We start from the raw sequence: 21,975 nt of genomic DNA on the forward strand, positions 1-21,975 counted from the left end.
CTCTCCGAGCCCCAGCTACATAAATAGATCCAGAACAGTTAGTAAATTTAGAAGGGGCGGGCGGAGGGAAATCTGTTGTGTCTGGGTGAGCAGCGGAGCGTCTGACGTCCTGGCTTCGCCCTCGCACCRGATGACGACGACTGGGGACGACGACAGCCATCCAGTTTCATAGATCCCATCTGAATCACAGCGTGTTTGCTGCTGTCACCTGTCACTTCTCCTGGTGATGTCTCACCCGCTCACACCTGGTTAGAAGCGATGCAGCTTTTCATTGCTTGCCCAAGTTTCTCCTGGAAAAAAGTACCCCTGGTAGCAAAGGGCTAATATAACTTGTTAGTCTCTGTAAAAGTACGTGGCAACTGCAACTTGTCCCTTGTCCTTGTCTGTCGTGTCCTCCCCACAGCATGCAGCAATGACGGCCTGCGTCTGCCTGAGCAAATGCCCCTTTCTGATCCCTATAGCTTGCTTGCTTATTTGTTGGCGTTTGAGCCTTGCATCCCTAAACGGAGCATCATAGCCAGTCATGAGTCACTGTGCAGGAACGAAATGTCAAAGTTGAAATAAAGTTTACTGCCACAGTTGGTGTGAACAGTGTGACTGGCGGTGTGTCATTCTCATGGCATGGGTGTCTGGGCAGGGGAGAGCTCCCTTGCTCCCCTCGGCGGCCGCAGGAAAATTGGGCGGCGGGATCACCCAAAGCAGGGCAGATTCCGTCCTGGTGAGCTTGAAAACATCTGCATTTTGGGGGAGTCAAGAGAGCATTCACTCTCTTGACTCCCCCAAAATAAGTGTGGTGACTTGAAAGGATGTGGAGTGCAAAGTGCCCTCGGCAGTAAGTGGCCAACGCTGTGCTGGGGGATCGCTCTGCAGATTGGCTGTCACCTCAGCGCGATGGCCCCTTTCCTGGCCTGGCCACGCYGGGAATCTCAGGAGATCTTACACCTTGGGGTGGCACGGAGACGGCAGCRCGCCGGGGGACTCTCCACTGAGGCCTCACGCAAAAGCCCTGTGTGGAAATTGTCCTTATCCGACCTTTTTGACAGAAATCTCCAGAGCCCTTCCTAACAGCTCGTGCTAGCAAATGCTGCCCCACTCCCCTGTTAGGAAGTAATACTCTCTCAAGACACTTGCGTTGGCTCATTTCCTGYCCTAATGTCACCTCCGCCGTCCCCCTCTCGCAACCCATGGTGTTGAAAATAGGAGAAGCTTGAAAAGTCACTGCGGCCCTGCTGCTGACGGCAGAGACACGGCTCCTCTTTCTGCTGCTGCCGCTGCCCTGGGCTTTGAGCAGAGCGCTCAGAGTGCCGAGGTTTCGTCTCCAAATTTTAATTGAATTATTTTGAGATCTATGGTTGAAGCCTGTTGCTTCAGTACTGAGGGTTATATACTTTAAAAATTAATAGCAAGAAGCAGGGACAAATAAAAAAGCAAGAGTTCCTGGTTTCTTAGATAGTAAATTCTTGGGAGCAAGAATCGTCTTTTTGACGCACTTAGCAAGTGTCTAATGGCAATTGTGAATGGTGTTTCTTTTCTGGTAACAACTTTAGGACTGACTGTGCTACTGTGAAGGCTGCGTAGCACCTTTGATTTCCAGGGACATTAAAAATACAGAGCATCTCRCAGTTTGAATATTAGAAGACTTTTTTCTTTTCTTATTTGTCTCTAACATTCCCATTTCTGTTCAGTAGGGCCTCTAAATAAGTAAAATAACATTAAAAAAGCCCAACAACCAACARACTGCCCTCTTGGTATTTTTAGATCTTTATGGAACGTCATTTATAGAACATTATTTATAGATTTCTGATATGCTCCCAGCTAACCTGCCTTCTTGCCTTTTTGCAGAGACCTCAGCACCACTATAGTACGTAGCAGCTCCCCTGTAAGTGTCAGCTTTCCTCAGGGCGAAGCTGGCGCTTCAGCAAGGACGTGCAAGGCACATGGCCCAGCTCGGAGGTACGTATTGTCCTACATAAAGTTCCAGGGCTGAGCCTGTTCCAGTTTTATTAATTCCCATTGCCTACATGCAGTTTGAACACTGTCACACACAAGGATTCATTCTCCTTTCAGTTTGTGCCTCCTGGTAGGAATCCGTAGTCCTTTGAAGGGCAGTGGTTGGGAGAGGAAGACTGGGAGCAGTGCACAGGAGAAATGCAGAGCGAGAGGAAAGCCATAMATTTCTGGATTTCCACAAATTAAAGGGAATTCTTCAGGTTCTTTTAAACAGRCACATTACTACTTTTCCCAGATTTGGAGCTCACCAGATAGAATAAATAGACACATGTTTGGCMTTACCAGATAGAAGAAATAGGCACATGTTTGAGAATTGCATTCAAGGAATGAGACAGTGCAGGTAGGGCTGGTGGTTGGGAACAGAGATTTGTGAATCTGTTCCAAATCTGGTCTTTCCAAGATCAGTGGTGGTTGTGCTTTGGATACTAATTGCTTGCTACTTGCTGGGTCTAGATTTGGTTTCAGAGAGCATGTAGGGTGCAGCAGCTGCAGCTTGGCCTGGATAGCGCCAGGGTATTCTGCTTTGCTGTCGGACACCAAATGTCACCTTGTTTCTTTGGGCTTTTTTTTGGCCTAAAACATGAAGGGAGCTCTCCTGGGACTGAGGAGAAATGTCCTTGCCAGCAACGCAGGAATCAGCCACCATGACGCCTAAAGGGCTGAAAAAGGCCTGACAACCAGGTTAGGTTCATACGTGCAAGAAGCAGCCTTTTCCAGAACCTGAAGACGGGTCAAAGCATATGGAGCTAATATTTTGGGACAGGACCACTGCTGCTAACCCCTGTAACTCTATCTGTGTGGGGCCAGTCCCAGCTTTCAGCTCCCTTCAAGGGGAAAGTGAAGCCTATCAACCTTGAGCAAATAGATGGGCTTCACACTTAACTTATTTTACACCACTTGCACTTTCACCTCACTCTCATCAGACCCTAAAAATAACCATTTTTTTGTTTCCAAAGGCTTGATACCTCTCCAAGTGGTGCTGTTATTGCTCTTGGACCTCCGACTCTTGTGAGTCATATCTGCAAATTACATGAGTTGGATTTCAGTGGTCACCATCCCAAAGTAGCTGGCCATTTAAGGTGGAAAAATTCACCATTAATTCATGCATGATTTGGTATATGGTGTCAGTGTTGGGAGTCTTTCCTGCTTTTCTTTTCTGGCAGAAAATCGAAAACTTTTTTTTTAAGGATAAARGCATTCAAGTTTAAGCTTGCATTCAGGGGTTTTATAAACAAAACTTCTCTGGGCCTCTGAAGCATTATTAAGATTTCCTTGAAAAAGAAACWCAACGAGCTTTGGGATTTCTGATTTACCTACAAAGAGCAGATTTGGTAGGTAGCAAATCGCAGGGGAGCCTGAGTGGGCCTTGGCAGGCAGCGTGGCAGGGAGCCAGCGCGGCTCTGCTGAGCAGCAGTGGTGAATATCGACAGGGCACAAGCAGTGGGAAGCATGGAGGTGCCTCCAGCTGCTGCCAGGAGTTCCCATGGACACTGGCTGAGATGCACTTGCCGTGAGGAATATAATGCAGAAACCGTTACGTTTCCCTGAGCAGTGCTGGCRTAGAGTGTCTTTGACAAGCCCGGGTTTAAGACAAGCAAAGTGTTTGGCCGGCCGCAGCATCTAACAAAAYGAGGACTGTGAATTTCTGCATTAACAAATAACTTTCGTTACGTTGGCAAGTGGCTGCTAGGGCTGACGTGAAGAGTCCTTCCAAGTTTTGAGACAGGGAATTTATATTGTGCTGAAAACAGCAGTGAAATACACGGCTTCCTCGCTGGAGCTGCCTTTCCCCTGCATTTTGTGTTTTTGCTGTTCCAGAGCAGACAGGGGACTGCTAATACCACTTGTCTGGAAGATAGGAACGAAATATAAGACAGCTATTCAAAGGCTACTGCTGTCTTGCCAGTGATTTATGGTGCACAGGAAAGATTCTGATGTGTCATGCTGCAGGGGAAAGGAAAGCGGGACCGGGGTCATGAACAAAAAGGAATTTGCTTATCCAATTTCCGTCTCTTTTTGAATTTGATTGGAACTCACAGTTGTCAGGCTGTGTTTAAGTCTAGTCTTTACCAATGCCTCCTTAACTGCGGAAGGTCAAAACCAATTATTGTTTTGCCTCCAGGGACTTTCCTTCTGAAGAGAGACCTTACAGTGGATATTCTTTAAACCCTTTTCCTCTCAATTAAGGCTGCAGATTTCTTTTGTAGAGAGTTTTTTTTTTTGGGGGGGGGGGGTCTGAAGGGTGGTAATCAGGAGATTGATAGATTCATCAATAGCCTTGAAAAATAAAGCATGTATGTCTCAGGAAGCTTGAAACCTAATTCCTTTCAACGACTTTTCTCGCTCTGAACTTTAAATCTGTCATTTCATTGCAGCGGGAATGGAAAGCCCCTGGTTTTCCCAGGCTTCAGTTTTCCTCATTTTTTTAACCCTCAAATACCATGTGGATTGGTGCTTCCAAGTATCTGGTGTTTAAGCTTTTCATGTAGACAAAAATGCTCAAGTTCTGWTTTGGGTAAGAATTCACAACTGTAAGGACTGGAGAGCATTGGGAGAGGCAGGCCCTACACCAGCCGCTGCAGTCAGACAGGTAACTCAGGTCTTCCACGGCTTCAGGATGGAAAGGCTGAACATCCTGAGATAGTCTGGGATTTTCTATTTCTATTTCTATTGTGCACAGCCTCATTTTCACAGTTTGAAGGTGGTACTTTCTTCTACCTGATTGCAGAGATACCTACTAAAGCCCATGCCGGCTGTTTTTATTTCTATCCACCCACGCATCCCCCTTTGCTATGATCATTCTTATATCTGTCAGCAGGGTTAAATGTGCTGCTTCCCCGGTATTTTGAATGTCCCATTTATCATGGGGGAAGTGAGCAGAAAGAAAACAGCCTCTCTTGAGAAAGAACCTCCAGCTCTGGGGCTGAGGAGAGGGAGGCTGCCCAGGAACAGTAAGTGCAGGAAACAATACTTAGCTCTTGTACTTGGGCCTTGCTATTTTTAACGCCAGCCCGAGCCATGAGACCATGCTACCCAGCGTGAGATGTAACACGAGCACTTAACCAGGTACTTCTGAATACTCGTGTATTYAAGTGGCTGAAATATTGACTACCCTGGCTGCTCCTATAAAAGCTCTACGTAGTGTGTGCTACTCAAGGGAGCCTGTTTTTCTGGAGCTGGGAGGTGTAAGGCTATTGATTAAGCACAGTCGCAGCTTCAGCAGAGCTTGCAGGACTGTGATTATGTGGTTACGAGGCAGCTGCAGGAATTAGGAGTTATTCAGGACCTGCTACAATTTGTTTAATAAGGCCTTGTGCAGCTTACTTGAAATGCATTGGCTGCCATCGATAGACCTGACTTGAATGTCTATGTTGGGAAATGTCAGCGTATGCACTGGGCTATGTTATCCCCAGAGGSAGCGTGGAGGGAGCAGCTCCGAGGTAAAGCTGCATCCTAGATGCCCACGTTTCATCAGAGAGTGTCTCTCTTCTGTGTCTAATGGGGTTAATGAGGGCCCAGCAGGTCAAGAYAATATTTGTAAATGGTTTGTGAAGGTTTATAATGGTTTCTAAAGGGTTAATGCATTGTAAATGTCTTAATAATCAGCCAGTACTTAAAGAGCTAAATAAGTCTAAGGGGGTGCTGATAAATACTTACAATGTGCTATTTCCATCTGCAACACGCTTATAGTAAGCGTTAGCCAGGTATTAGTCCTTTCTRTAACATTTATGAATAAAATATATGTAACTAAAACTGGAATATCAAGTGTGAGTGAAATCCTGTGAAGTAKGACCGAAAGCAAAAGTGCAGAGTTTTCCTTTGTCACAGTGCTAGTGTTTAACCCTGCGAGCACCYTGGGCAGACGTCCCAGCGTGGTGACGCCAAGACGTATTTATTGGTTGAAAATAGTGATCCCTTTCTTAAGAAAATCACTGCRACCTGACAAGAGCTTGTTGTTCTTGCCCTGACTAGCATGGACAGYGCAGTGGAAATTTCCTTCCCATCTTCTGGGAGAGCCCAGAAGGGCTTTTCTTTTGATAAGGTGTCTCTCGGGTCCAGCGCTGCTGAAGCAGCCTGAATCAGCACGTCAGCATGTGAGCAGGAAGATCCCGGGCTCAGCCGCTGAGTCACATGAATAACTGGAATAGTTCTGCAGAGTCGAATTAATTCCCAGAACCTCTTCAGGCATATACCAGCAGGCACATGCTTTTGCTCCAGCATTACTTTACAGCGCCATGAGGTAGTGGATATTTTTAATTGTGATAAACCCCTTTACCTGATGTTGGAGTGCTAAGCCTTAGAAGTTTATTGTTGATGCTTTCCTGCTTCCAAGAAGATTTAAGAATAAGCCAAGGCATAACAGAGCTATTAGGGTTAAGCTCAAATCAACTGTACAGTGACTCAGAGCTTGTTGTGGTTTCAGACCAAGTGTTAAGAGGATAGAGGGAAAATCTTGTTATTAACTATTGAATAGCCTGTTCATTCTGCCAGCAAAGATGGGCAGGGAAACTTTGGGTTTTTGAGTTCATTATACTTTGGCAAAAGTGTCAGAGTTACAAGAACAGTAAATCAGATAGATAGCTCTGAGATCCTAGGGAAGCAGGGAAGTCTTTAGACTGCAATTTGGGCGGAGATGTGGAATTCCTCATAGAAGTTTTTTAATCCAAAAGCTTGTAAAGGATGGRTGTACATTAGAGAAATAAACTGGTCTAAAAGAGGGAAGTGAGAGAAGAAGGCTGTGTAGCACTATGGAAAATCCAGATACTGCTCCAAGAAGCAGACCAGAGTGTKGGGGCAGGAATAGGGAATTAGGACAGAAAGAGAAGAATAGGAAAGCAAAGTAGTAGTTAGTGGAAATTTTGAGAGTTTTTCCTTTGAAGCAGTGTGTTTTATGTTGGCTGGATCGCAGTGATAAGCTGGCCAGGCACGTGGGGGAGTGCAGAACCGCTTGCACTTCCACCTGACACTCTTGAATATATCAGCAATGGATGCAGGGTCTGGTCTGCTATATAGTAGAGCATCACTGATGAGGAGCTAATTACCTGGTCCTCTCTTCATTCTTCAAGAACATTAAAGTTTGTGCAATTTCTGCAGCATATGTTTGCTAGAGGAAACTTCTCACTACCTTTGTGTCTTCACATAGAATTCATACACTTTTTTCCCCATAAAAAGAATGCGGGCCTGTTTGGTCTTCTGATCCTGCCACAGCTCACTTCTGTTTCTCATTCTGATCTTTTTAATGTCCTTCAGAAAACCTTATACTGCTACCCTTAACATGTATTACCAACAACCTTCCATGAAAGGACACGAACCTTAGAAGTTTAACATGATTGGGAAATGTGAACCGCAGAAGCAGAAGAGATGTAAGGCCAGAGTTCAGAAGTCTGTTTGTCTCTGCTTTGTATTTTATTGCACAGATGAAAGTGTGTCACTTGCTTGAGCTTAAAGACAGTATCTTCCGCAGTGAAGCATGTGGAATGAAAGCTCACTAAAAACAAGCATGATTTCTGACATCTGTTGCTTGTTTGGGTGGCAAACCAGCAAGTGTTGAAATTCGTGATAACAGTCAGAAAGAAAGTATACGGTCTGGTGGCCATGGAAACCTCATATAGTTTTTTCCTGTTTCCTTTTCTGCATTTTTTAGTGAATGAATTGCTGGTGAATGCAGCTGGATGGCAGCCTACGGGMCTGCAGTGCTCAGCTTAGCCACAGCACAGGGCAAACCTAGTCAAAAGCTACGAGCTTTCCCTTTGCATGTCCTCACCAAAGCACTATTTTCAGGAAGCAGCTTTTTTAAGGAAAAGTAATTCATTACCTCAGTGCTAGCGACCGCTCTTTGCCTGGTCCCTCTGGCTCCAGTTGGAAAATGGAATGACGTAAACACGAGTAGCAAGTTGTGGCTCCTATCCACTATTTTCAAACCCATTCCCTCCACTCCTGCCTCCCAAGCACTGTGGTTGCTAACACGGGAATACCTCTTAAACCAGCAAGAGCAGGATGCAACATGCGGGGCCAGGATTTCCTGGGACTGCCTCAGGGTCATCTGGATGTTTCTGCATGGTACGTGGAGCTGTAGGATCTCGATCCCTGCTTGCTGCACTGACATCCTACTGCAGCACGCAGCTGCTGACGTTTTTGGTGTACTCTTGTGTGATTAGGAGGCTTTAAGCATATCTCGTACAGTTTAGGTATTGTCCAAGAGTTTGACATGTTCCCTAGTTTTATAATACGATAGCATGTATTCTTTATCAAAAGAAATACATAGAACCTACTGTTTGCTGCCAGTGAAATAATTTTCTTAAATGTGTTTTGCCATATCGTATTTTGAAATGAAGGATTGTATGAGGGATTAATCCAGGATGGCTGGTGCTTATGGATGTCCTTCTGTTGATGTCAGTGGGTTCTGTTTGAGGCCCTGATGTGTTCACAGTGACAGCAACAGCAATGCCACTGAACATACTTAGGTGCTCCTAAATCACTGCTTTTAAGAAATTCTTTATTATTTTGTAGGATTGATACAGTAGTGTATTCTCAGACTGTAATCAGTCTAAAAGTCCTAAAGTCCTGAGTCCTAAAAACTRTACGATTACTTTGTGTGATATTAATGCCTGTGTTTTACAGCTCCACCAAGGAAGGGTTAAAAGGTGTAATATTTTTCTGTTAAGCTTTATGTCTTTTTTTTTTTTCTGAAACAGGCAAGAAGATGATGGCAAAATTGTGAATTTAGGACTACATGGTTCAGACAATAGATCTAGCTGAAAACCGAAGCCCTGTTTATATTCCAGAACTAAGTATTCCGGTAAYGCAGGTATGTATTATAGGAATGCCCCTGGAGTGCAATAGTTAGTGGAATGCTCTTTCTATAAAATTTTACTACTAGTTTATAGAATTCCTCAGAGATTATCAAGATGTCTTGCAATCTTTATTATATTTCAACTCAAAATCCCTGTGTGGCTTCTAAATATCTGTAAAACGTCTGTCTGTGTATGGACTTACCCAAGATCACATGGGAAGTGGGTCATGCTGGAACTGATATCATCATTGGATTATTGTACTCATTAGCACTTTGAGTCTTTGTAATGCACTTTGAAATCTTCAGATAAAGAGCTTCATGGGACAAATTTGGAGACCTTGATTCAGCTCTTAATTGGACTTAGTCATGTTGAGTCACCAGGAATTTCAGTAGGTGAATCTTTAAAATCCAGCACTAGGGTTTTCAGAGGTCTGTGAGCGAATCAGACCTGTCAGGTTTGGATATCTCCTTCCTTTATGCTCTCAGGAAAGTGCTGGCTTTCTAGTGCACTCTTCCACCAACCTCTCCAGCTCTGGCTGCAAAGCTGGGTAGTTCCTGTGTTCTCCTGACAGCTCATTGACCAACTGCTTGCCAGGCAGCATTTGAAAATTATCTCCTATTCACTTGCATCTCCTACACACACAGAGTTCACCACATCCACACCTTGCCATAGTGCAGGATGCACTTGGTGAGCAAAAGCAAAGTTAAAAAGGCAAGAAGCGTTTTCTTCTTCCCTTCTAGGAAAGACTGTTTACTCCATAAATCAGCTWTTAGAACAAAACAGCAAAAGGCTGTGAGTAAGGCACATGATGACTAAAATAATTTAGATGGTGGGAGATACAGAATTTACTGTTGAATATGARTATGTTTGAGTGGGATTTGTCTCAATTAACTTAAGCAATCTAGAAGCTAAGCATTGAGTCTAAGGGAAGCCATCCGGGTCTTGATCTATCATCAATGGGGAGAAACAGAGAGAGAAATACTCTGAAGTGGTGATTCATCCCATCTGTGTAGGGTGGAATGAATTGTGTTGTGGAGGTGCTTCATAGCACATTTCCTGATATATCACAAAATACGTAGAGTCTGAGGTGAGTAGCTTATAATTGCTGATTGATTTTAGACAGCTGGTGKTAGGTAAAATAAAGAGAAATACCAATACCATGTTCCATATTTAACAAAAGAGAACATTGTTTAAAAGGCCAAAGCCTGAGTTGTATCAAACAATCATTAAGATTGTCTAAACTGTATATAATCAATGAAATATAACTGATCCTGGAAATRTCGTATTGTCACACTGATGGATTTATGGATATGAGAACAGAGCATCTGTTCCTGCTCTGCAAGTGTGCTGAGGATGCTAGAAATTTTTCACTTAACCTTGTTCCAAAGAAGCCCAGGCAGTGCAAGTATGTTAGTAACTTTCCTTTCCTTTGTAGGTGGCACTTGTAGCAGCTTTTATCTCATTACTGCTCCTTTGGGGATGGAAAAGAAGAGGGATTTAGTCAGGATAATCCATTCTGTGTCAGAAACACAAGCTTTAAAAATGCCTGATTTAGAATGCAGGACCATTCAAAGTCTGCCTGTTAATTGGAGACACATTAGCTCTTTCAATACTAGCTCCATGTTTGGTTTGATTTTTTGGACTGTGAAGTTCTCACAAAACTTGGAGCTTTTCCATCTTCCTGATGTTTTCTGTGCCAAACTTTCAAAAGAAAGGATTTCCATTTCCCATCCTGTAAGACATCTCTACACATGACTGCGTGGAAGGCATCTAACCTTTGGAATACCTAGTCAACCTTGTCATGCCTTCTAAGGTCCTTTCATAGACAAAGACATATGATTTATTTGGTAGTAACAAAGCCACAGAATATATGACAGTCTTGCCAAGTGTGCAGATAAAAGGAATAGCAATCCCAATTCTTAGGATAATGAAGGAAATGGAATTGGGCCACTCAGTCCTAAAATTAATCTTTGTCAACTTTGGCCCAACCCATCTGTGAATTCAGATGCAACTTTCTTTTTCTTTTCATTGAGGATCCAGGTCCTCAACAGATCTTCAAACCTGAATATTACAAGACTGGTAAAATTTCCTTGATATAGATGCAGTTTGGGCCACAATTTGTAGATCTGTGTTTGATGGAGAAAATAATAATAAAAATAAACTCTGCAGGGTGTTTGGAGAATTGACATTCACCTGTGAGTCTCACCTCAGTTCCCCTGCACATCATACAGAGGTATGAGTTTGCTCCTTCTTTTTGATACTCATATGGTAAGACTCTAAAACAAAGAATGAGTCCTGCCTTAGACTCATTTAAAAAAAAAAAAAAAAACCAAAATACCAGAACTGATCTKTGATGGTGCTCTGAATAATAAATTTAACTTGAGAATAACTGTGAGCAATCAGATTTTGGATATAATAAGAGCTTTTTTTTGTATTTCCTAATCCCATTACTTTGCTTAATTATATCATGCATCCATTCAATATGTAAAATATGCTGCTAAGAATGTTCTGCTTTTAAAAATAACAAAAATATGCCAKAAAACTAGATGAGTTAYAAATAATACTAGAATCACTACAAATGATGATGACAATATGGAGCCAGTGGGTCTAGTCCCACAAGTAAAAATTACTAGGCGTGAGAAAGAATTATGGAATGACAACTATAGTGCTGTAAATTTTTGAAATACTTCACACATATTCATGGTGGAGAAACCTTGCAACAAAAGAAGAAGAAATAAGCAGGATCTGCTACTGTTACGTCACAAGGACCTTTGCAAGTGACTTCAGGAGGTCTAGGATGAAGCTGTAAAATTTGCCACAGGTTGAACTGGATGTTAGCATCAGGGTGAGATAAAGCTTCTGGATTCCAGTGCTATGTACTATCCGTGGGAGCAGGCAACCACTTACACTGTGTAACACGTTGTATGGTGATGACAGTATAAATCWCTCCAGCCCCTCAGTTTCATATCGCTCTAATGTTAATGCATCTAGGAGTTTAGGAAGCARCAGCATTTTTCTTTTCTTCTTTTAAGCCCTGGACATGGAATGCTCTACTATGATATAAAACAACCTGTGGACTATTGAGACTAAGACTGATCCGTCCTTTAATCCTAGGAGAAAGAGTAATAAAAGTGCAATATAGCAAAGATGATAAGGGCAGAAATAGACCAAAATGGGAGGACTTAKGGACAGCTTACAAATCTGGATTGTAGTTACTGGGTTGTTCAGAAGATTGGTAAGTGTAAGGGAAGGAATACAACCATGAACTGAAAAGAAAGGGGATGGGGAGAGCTAGACAGCACTTTGGGCAGAATAATCACAAGACTGAGTCTGCTTTGAGGTTTCAGCTTGCGTTTTGGGTCTTGTTTTTGCTGTAGCATCCTTCGGAATACTTGGCATCCTGTTGCTTGCAATTTGTTATTTGGGAAGAAAATCAATTGGCTTGACTTACGGTATGCTGGATATGTTCACATAGATATTTAATAAATAAACCGAGGACTTGACGTAGATAGTGTACTAGCTTTATGTCCACGCCTGCACATGAGTAATTCCCATTGATGCTGCTGATGCCTGCRTGTGAAACAGCTAAACGAAGCCCCAGGTTACATCGGTTTGAAATCTCAACCTTCAGTCAGAACTAATATTTATATTCATGAGGGCTGATCAAATCTGATTGAAATTTTTCCACAAAGATTATTGGATTTTGGGCTGGGCCCTAACAAGGAGCATATTTTTAAATTTGTTATGATATTTCAGAAATGTACTACATTAAATGCTTATTGTTGACTAATACTTAATTTTGGACACTTTTTCTTCCCTATATCAGAAGAGAGATCCAGAAAATCATTCTTTTATGAACAGGAATGGTAAAGAACGTATATGATAAACTGTAACTTCTTTAATAAAAACAAGTATTCTATCCACAAAAGAACATTGTACCATCGAGGAGAAAGATGTGTCAGGAAGGAGAACCGARCTTTTCATGAGTTATATGTTTTTTTCCAAAGCCAAAACAACAGTTGGTGACTATTTTGTTCTTTGCTTCTTTTGTCTCGGTGCCCACTYGGAGCTGTGAGTTCTTCCTTCTCCAAAAAGAAGTGCAGCGTATTGGCCACTTGAGCCCCTTTGCTTCATGAAGGAAAAATGTCCATCAGAGGGCTTTGGAGATGGAGATGTCACTCAATACTAGAAGTGACTTTGCACATAAAGAAAAGTGGAGATTTAAAAACAAAAAGGAAGGATAAAAAAAAAAGAAACAGATGCAGAGATACAAAGGAAGTGGCAGTGAACAGGACAAGTGAAGAACCTTGAGAGATCGTGACTACACCTGATGGTTGGGCCTTTCCTCATGCCTTGCTCAGCATTAGGATATGGAGCTTTTTGCAGTTGTTTTCGAGCACATGAACAAGTAAAAGAGGCATCACATTAGTAGCAGGGAGTGAGGAAGTTGATCTTGACAGCTGCATTTTTCATTGTGTGCCATATCCTTTTAGGATCACTGTAAAATAGAGATGTAATTTAAGAACACTTATTTTGTTGATGGAAGCTGTTGGTGGTAGAGAAGCTGGTATGTGATATGGGCTACTTTCAGTTCAGAATGGCTGGATCTGAGCCTCTGGGCAAGAATACCAGATATTTTTTTCTTGAAACAATCAATACATACCCTTTCCCTCCTTCTTACACATTATCTGACCCTGCCTTTGCAGAAAGCAAAGGGAGTTTCCTTCATATTTCTTCAACTTTCATTGATATTTCACATCTTACTGTATGCCAGATAGCAGAGTTCTTTTTTGGGGATTTAATTCTTAGTAAATATGGAGACTTATCAGACTAATCAGACTTATCAGACTAATTTTTTAGTGCCAAGAGAATGTGCTTGCTCTATCTCTCTTAGTTAGTGAGAAGAAGAAGGCAGAGTGTGAACACACGCTTTGCAGCAAGGCTGAGAGAGCTGCCTGGATGCTTGTGGGTCCCCTTGGGAAAATGGACATTAGTTTACCTCTCTTTTCCTGAGAGACAATTTATTGTTTTATTTTACTGCAAACAAAAGAGTAACACTTTAAAAGCCACTTTAAGAGAGTACTTAAGAGGTTATTATTAAATCACCATAGGTGTATTTCAGGAAAGAAGCTCAAACCTTGCTAGTGCTTTTTTAACTTGTTGACATTAAGACCTGACCTGATCCGGCTTCCACTGACAGGAATGACAGAACTCTCCYGATAGCAAGAGTGGCAACAGAATTCAAAAGTCATTGTTGCCACATTAATGCCAAGGGATTTAGGGATTTCCTCAAGCACTTTATAGTTATGTTCCCAGCTTTGTCTCTGTTTCGCTGTTGATGGTCTACTGGTCTCCCTAATCCTCCCTGGGTTTTCTGGAGTTCCATCTTTGCTTCCTGCTGACAGATAAAAATTTATTGTTGCCAGCTCTAATGTTCTTGACATACTGAGATCTCATTCCGTTCACGTTAACAGAGGAAAGTTTTGGTGTTTTCTTTTAGTCTTGCATTGTTTAAAGATAATCCATTCAACTTACGGTTCAACTTTAGCAGCCTAACAACATCTGAGCTTTTAATTACTCTAACCTCCCTACTTCGTTCATTAAAGCTTGCTCCTCACTTTGAAAATAGAAAATCTTAAATGCTTTCACAGCATGGAATAAAAAGCCCTCCCTAGTGCAACTTCTGTAGCATCACTCGAGCTCTGTCAGGGATGGATTTAGCTCCCCGCTACTCATCATTGTCCCCACCTCGGCTTTCACCGCTTCTTCAGTCCTCTTTCTGCTGTGCATCTTTTTCAAGTGATTGTTTAAATGGGACTGTGGAAGACATGCATAGCACTGTTAATGTGTTTGTCTGCAATAGAACCCACTATATATGCCATGGAGGTATTTATGATGCRCTTGCTCTGATTTATGCAGTGGGAGATTAAAATTCAGCGCATGTTGGTTGACTGTAACTACAGATTAATATCTTCTGTCCAGTAATGGAAAACGTGGAAGTGGCTGTCCCGTGCAGGTCTTTGTTAGAAGGACAGACGGTTACCTAGATATCACTGAAACTGCACAGTTACACACACTGAACCCCCAAATTTCAAAAACAAAACAAAACAATCCTCCCCTCCATAACAAAGCAGAATCTTCCTTATTAAGGCAACTTACTTGAGAAAAAGAATTATTTTTCAAAACTGGTCAATTAGTGGTTCAGACAGTGTATTTAATCTTGTGAACTGCAAATTATTCTCCATGACTTTTGCTCTTAAATATTCACAGTTATCGTTACTACTTGTTATTTGCTACTTAGGTCACCAAGTACTGTTTCCTTATCACTTACTTGATAACTCCCAAACCCACGAAGACTCACTGCTGTAGTAAGTCTTTTTTCTTTTTCTGATTTATGCAAGGAGACCTGTATGAATCCTAACAACAGTGCACTTTTTCACACATTCATTCATATAACTATTTTTGTGAGCAAGTGAAAAACAAGAGTATGGTTGAAACAAATTTAATATACATGTTTATAATACTCAGCTAAGTCATACATAATTGTTGCAAGATGTCTTGGTGAGAGAAATATTTGAAGACTCAGTTTCTAGTCTATGCTAATTTTGAGATGTAGAAAAAATAGAATAGAAACAAAGAGGATTTTTCAGACTCACTTTTTCAATCATTATTGAGATTTTTTTTCTGATACGATTTTGTATCCCCTTCAGCTTTGGTAATAAATATGGCCTGAGGACATGAAACTATTGAGCAAACATGAAGCTATTGAGAATCTTGGACAAAGGGCTTTAATGATTTCATTTAAAGTGCTGTTCATTCACTTCTTGCGATTTGTCTACCTCTTTCTTCAGTTTCCAGTGTTTTTACTTGAAGAAGTCTCCCTTCCAATTAAGTGAATGAACCTTAGGATTGAGTAAAGCTGTCATAGGAATTAAAATGATTATGACTGATTTTTATAATATAACTTGGAAGCAATTACCAGTTTTCTGTCTTCATGCATGCCTGGAAAATCTACACTTAACCCAGCAATACACCTTAATTAAAGGTCTGTCTGTCTGTCTGTCTGTCTATCTATCTATCTATCTATCTAACCTTCTCTTTCCAGCCAAAGTCCTTCTGTGAGCTATATTAAATTTGCTATGGCTTTATCTCTTTATTAATAACCTTTTTGTATATTTTCAATTAAGCTTCTGGTCACATTATAGCACTGAGGTAAGGGCTGTCGCTGACCTTTAATAGGATGTGGATAATAGAACATCTTCTGGCACATGTCCTCTTTCAGTATTACAATGTCTCACTTCTACTAAAATCATCCTTGAAATTCGTAGTTTGCTAAATGTGGGCGTTGCAGCAAGAAGGGCTACACCAGACGGCATTAGAACTGGATGGACATCAGCCTGCAATCTATGATATTAGACAGTGCTCAAACAACCTCACGTGTTTTGTCCTATGGCAAACACCAGTGGGAGACTGTGAAAGACTCCTAAAGATAAAAATACTTCATCTTCATTTTGACTGATATTTTCCATATGGCAAGTCATGCTTTTCCCCACGTGAACTCTAAGGAGTGTGCTGAGGAGCAGAGGGTGTATTTTCAAATGATTACTACCACATCACATTTGAATTTAGATGTTAATGTTCTAGCATTTGGACAACAGATGAAATTAGTAATTAATGATATAGGATGATAAGGGATGTTTATACTCCCTTCAAGTCCAAATCATTTCTGGGTGGGAAGGATGTATTTGGTAGCCAGCCAGAGTTTTGTCAATATTAATATCTAAACCAGATGCTTTTCTTGTTGATCTCTGGTGGTTGGATTAATGTGTTCTTCTTTATGTTTTTGTCTTTTTCTTGTAACCTGTGACTGGAGATGATCTTAAGAATCTTAATGCCAGAGGCAGCTATCGCGTATTTTCCTCCTGATGGGTGATTTTTATACTACTTTGGTGAATGTGGAAATCCAGCTCCTCCTTAGCTTCATTTCCAGTCTGCCTTTTCTGAAGGTTTTAAATCATATATCTAGCTTTGGCTACAAGTTACCAAAGCCTTAAGGGCACAGAGTAAGTTAAATCTGCCAAGGTGACATATCTCTGCATTGATTCCTGTCAATATTTCTGTCTCCATGGATGTGCTTAGGAAACCTCATCTAGCTTGTCCATGTAAAGTGAGTTCTAAAGGCCAAAGCAGCAAATTTGTCCCAGATTAGGCAGAACTTTATATTCCAGATGGAGAACTTGATCTATGGCAGATCATCGCAAAATGCCAGGGTAAGAGCCTGAGACAGGCTCAACCTAGGGCTGGAGCACCACTTGCACAGTGAGGTGACTCACAGGTTTTGTGCCCAGGCTTTCCCTATTGAATTGATTGTTTGCTGAAATGAATTACCGGTCAAACCTGTGGGCAGATGTGCTATATCAAGCATAGTCATGAAGGAATATCTTCTTCAGGYTGGTACTTGGCTTTGGAAGCAGCTGAGATCCGCAGATAATGCTCACGGAGCCTGTGTTGCTTCCAAGGCAGTGCTTGCCCTTCATCCCTTCATTTCGATGCAGTCCAGTGCACCTTGCCCTCAAGCAGCAGAATCCAACAGTCATTGTCTGTGCTGYTCCTCTCTTTGTCAGCAGAACTCGTGCTTCATCACCTTGCAAACCAAAGGCATAGTCATCTTCACTATCATTTGTACATCTGTCACAACAGCATCTTCAGCTCCACCAGTATTTCCAGCCTAGTCCACCCATTTTCAGCTTCTTCCACAATTTTTTCATGCGTCCCTCTGTGTCATAATCTGCCTACGTGGTATGAACTCCCTGACCTCATCCACTAGACTCTGAGTCCTTTTTATGTGTAGGCTCTTTTAGAGATGCTTTTCACCTCACTTCTCCTATGGAACTGAATTTAATCCCATAGGAATTAACTTTTGTTCCCATTTTCCTAACCACTTTCTACTTCCCTGTTCTGAGTTGAAAAACAATCTCTTGCTTCTCCCACCAAAAAGGATGCAAACATGAGCTAAATCATTATGTAAAAGTTTTCAGCTGCTTTCCTCGTGTCTTTTATTGCTATTGTCTTGGTCTGAAGATGGGAAACAGAAGCCAAGGTCTATGAGTAGGGTATGAGTAGTGTAGAGCTGGGACTCCGAGTTTCCTGACACCCATTCAGTTTTCAGGCATCCTCTGTTACGTTCTTTCCTAGAAAATCTATATTTACAGAAAAAGAGGCCCTGAAGTCAGTATAATTTTGTTCTCTAGTTCCTGTGCTGTGCTCAAAGAATCTTTTTTTTTTTTTTTTTTGCATTCAGGCCTTTCTAGCTACATTCTTGGTAAACTGAAGGAGAAAACCGTGAACATTAGATACGGCTTTACATAAGTTTCCCACCACAAGCTTGCTGTATTTGCTACCAGGCTGTTCTTTTATTGGTAACAGGAGGGAGTGGCTTAAAAGAAAGCATTTCTTTTAAAGTAGGATGCACATTAGAAAGGATCTGCATGTGCCTGGGACCTGCAGTCAGGCTTGTGTTTAGGAAACCGATGTCCTATCTGCAGAGAGGGGAAGGAATTGTGAAGCAGGACTTCCCTTTGCCAGCAAGCTGGCCTCTGCCCATTGCTTGGACAGGGGACAGCAGCATGTCCTCCTCTCCTGTGCTAACTGGGAGCTGGCAGCTTGCTTTATTTGTCCTCATTTTCTTTCTCTCTTCAGATAAATGCACTTGTCATGTGGTGGCCACTTTTGACCAGGCCTGACCATGCCAAAAGGAGGAGAGGACACAGTGCTTTGGGAGGCAAACACATGGGATTTCCTCCGCACTGCCCTTCATTACACTCTGTCACCAGCCAGGCTGTCCTTAACCACCACTGTGTGTATAATTTTAGAAGGAATTAGGAGGAGGGAAGCCTTTCAGTTACAGGAAACATCCCCATTTAGAGTTACATCCCCGTGTTTCTGCCTCCTGCCTCTTGACTTCTCCCCCACATGCCTTGGAAAGAAGAGGAAACAGCTAGAGGAGATGGAAAAAGAAGAGGAAAAGGTTCAGAAGTCTGTTCTGCAAATCTGCTGGTGATAAGAAGAAGCAGCTGCTTGGAGGGGTTGCTCTGATCTTGTTTCTGGAAGAACAGTTTGCTTGCAAAGAGGTGAACGCAAGAGACTTAGGGGAAGGAAGTGAGCTCTGACCCTCTGTTCAGCATCATCAGACACTGCTTCTGCTGTCATTTCCCTCACCCTGCACGTGAGACATGAGGAACTGAACACATGGTGGGAAGAACCCAAACAGATCATGCAAAGTAGCACATCCTGCAGTTGCTCACAAGGACACTGTGGAACACTGTGGAGCTGAAATGCTACGGGTTTGGGGAAAGACTTCCTTAAGAGAGACATAGAAAAGTTGAGGGGAACACGGGGATATCAGGCAGCCTGGAAGGTGGGATACCAAAGAATTTTGCAAGTAGATGACTTGTGCCAAGTAGGTGGCAGGTAGGAAGATGAATGCAAAGCTGGAAATTCAGGAGATGTATGYACAACATTTATTCTTATGTGACTTAATCCAGAAGCCTCTGCTGTGTGCCATTTTTCATAATGCCCTGGTTCTCATGGAAATAAAAGATAATGGTACTGGCTCTCCAGGTCATAGGGAAAAGCTTGCAACAGACAGCCCCACTGGAAGGGCTGAAAGGCCAGGGTGCAGGCTGGATCCCTTGGAGATGTTCTGTTGGCTTCCTCGTGGTGTTTGCTGAACTGTGTTCTTTYGAAGTCAACAAGACCCAGTGAAAGCTGCAGCCTGTATCTGGGTTTTTAGGCCACGTATTTTACCCAAAATGTGGTAGATCTGTGGGAGGAAGATGGAACAGCTCAGAAATGGCATCATTTTGACACATGGAAGACAGTGATTCAGATATTTCACAGGTACATGGACTTCTGCAAATACACAGTCCATGAAAAATTCAGCAATATTTGAAGAAGCAATTTGATAGTGTCAGTCCTTTCATCATGATGCCAACTGGTCATTCTGTTTAGCCACACAAGCAGAGGGTGGAAGCACTCAGTTGGCCTAGGAAAACTTAACTGTCATCTAAGTAAGCCAGATTTGAGGAAGAACTATTGTATATGAAGCTTTAATTAACATCACTTGATCTGGTCTTGTTTTATGAGTAAAGGACTGTAAGGATGCTAATCCTGCACTTCTTGCTGACCTTAAACTGACCTGTGTAATATAAACCAACCCAATGTACAAATGACACAATTTCTGATGAGAAAGTGCAGTATGTGCCAAAACCGTTAATATTACTTTTCTTTTTTAGTCTGTTTAATCTAGTATCTGATGAGAATGGAGGAGAGGGAAATGCTGTACAACATATTCACTGCAACAAAGTCCTAGCAAAGAAAACGTAAATGCATGAATATGACACAAACACCCCTTCTGTCAACACAGGCTCACAGAGACTTGTTTAATTTGCAAAAGGGTAGGTACAACCTACAGTGTGTATATATGTAATTTACTGAAAGGAGGGGTCACTTTTTGTACTTGGCTCTTACCCCATGGTTTACCTCAGTACTTTTCAATGTGCAAATTCTGTAAAATTTGCTGGGAGAAAGAATGTAAGCTCATGCCTGGCTCTGTGGACATGCTGAAAGTGTCACTCATGTCGTGATGACCACTGTTTTATTTTACTTTGCAGATGGGGTTGAACCAAGCTTTCTTGATCCAAACATCTCTAAATTGGGGAGGTTTTGGCACTCCAGTGCAGATATGAGTCAATAGTTCTCTCCGTTCCAAAGAAGTATTAGGTTGCAAAGGTGGGAGTGATTATGTAAATGTAATAATATAAAGGAATAGCTATATTAATACTTACGTTAAGCCTCTGAGCTAGAGATTTGCCAAGGCTTAAGTGGACTCAGGATTAGCTGGACACCTCTAATTAATTTAAGTAATAAGTAAAGTATAAGTGACTTTTCTTGAGCAAATGTGACTTCTCAGGGCACATTACAGCTGCTGAATGCTCCAGTTCTGCTCTATTTGGTCCTCAGAGGTTTAGAAATCTGTATTTCAATGTTAAGGCTTGCTCTTATTTATGATTTTGTTTGATAGTAAGTATTCTAATTTTTGGTGCTTTTGTCAGAGAAGTGAAAGGTATTGATATGTGTTATTGATGGATATACAAGACCTAGGAAAAAAACACAGAATATGAAATTAAAAAACTGTATGTTCATATTCAAAGCAAGTGCATTGAATCACCTCTCTTCATGTTATTGCTTTACTCATAGTTTCGATTTGATGTAATCTTTAAGATTTCTCTTGGTGTAGAGAAATTGGGGTTCTCTGAGTTTCTTCCATTGATACCATTATTAACGAACACGATCTGTTTCTTCTCCGTCATGTTCAGAGAGAAACAGCATGTGCAGTTTGTCACGGGGCTTGGGCATTAGCTGAGACAGGGCAGGTGGATTCCACCTTGCACTTTTTAGATACAACGTGAGTTTGGGTCAAGTGTGGGATTCTGCTCAGTTTTAGGGAAAGGAAATGGGACTTCATTTCACAGTCTTCTGCTGAACAGCTTTATCAGATGGCTTTCTCACCACATCTAAGAGTCACAGTGGTTGATTGTGATCTTTCCAAGTGCCAGAAGTAGTTTCCATTTTTGAGGGGGAGAAAAGGTTGCTTTACTGCAAATAGCTCTGGATACCAAAAAAAAAAAGTCATTCATTATAGATGGAGCTGAATCAAAACAGACTCCATACTGCTCCAGCTTTGGAATGAGCATGTAAAATTGGTGGTTCAGCCCAAATTAACATTATTTGAAGAAGAATAGCAAGTACCGTTACATAAACTTGTATGTGAATTTTCCTTTGAACTGAAATGCATGAATGGATCAGAAATGGAGATCACAGATGGTAATTTTCTACAGTAAAATATAGAACTAATAGGTAAAACAGCTGTAGGAACGAGTCACCAATTACAACAATCCCTTAATCTTCTCTAAAGTTTTAATATATACATTCCTAAACGTAACCTTTTTTATTATCTGCATGGTTTGTGATTTACCTCTCATCATGTCTCCACTCCAGCATGTCTCCTGAGTGACTGGAGTTCAGGCCTGGAGGATAAGAAGGAGAGAAAAAGAAGATGTGCTGAAAACCATTATTCCAGTCTCAAACATGGCTCTGCAGACAGAGGCCA

At 41.8% G+C, this 21,975-nt stretch overlaps 1 long non-coding RNA gene across 1 annotated transcript; it reads left to right on the forward strand.

The window, feature by feature from the left end:
- Positions 1-1,920: 1,920 nt before the first annotated feature.
- On the forward strand, positions 1,921-21,881 carry LOC112946957. Its single transcript, XR_003249322.1, has 4 exons — positions 1,921-1,953; positions 8,706-8,818; positions 20,099-20,260; positions 21,864-21,881. It is a non-coding gene; the product is annotated as an uncharacterized LOC112946957 (long non-coding RNA).
- Positions 21,882-21,975: the final 94 nt, after the last annotated feature.

The sequence above is a fragment of the Nothoprocta perdicaria genome, unplaced genomic scaffold (assembly GCF_003342845.1).
Source record: "Nothoprocta perdicaria isolate Ctin4 unplaced genomic scaffold, notPer1 scaffold_0, whole genome shotgun sequence".
Classification (NCBI taxonomy): Eukaryota; Metazoa; Chordata; class Aves; order Tinamiformes; family Tinamidae; genus Nothoprocta; species Nothoprocta perdicaria.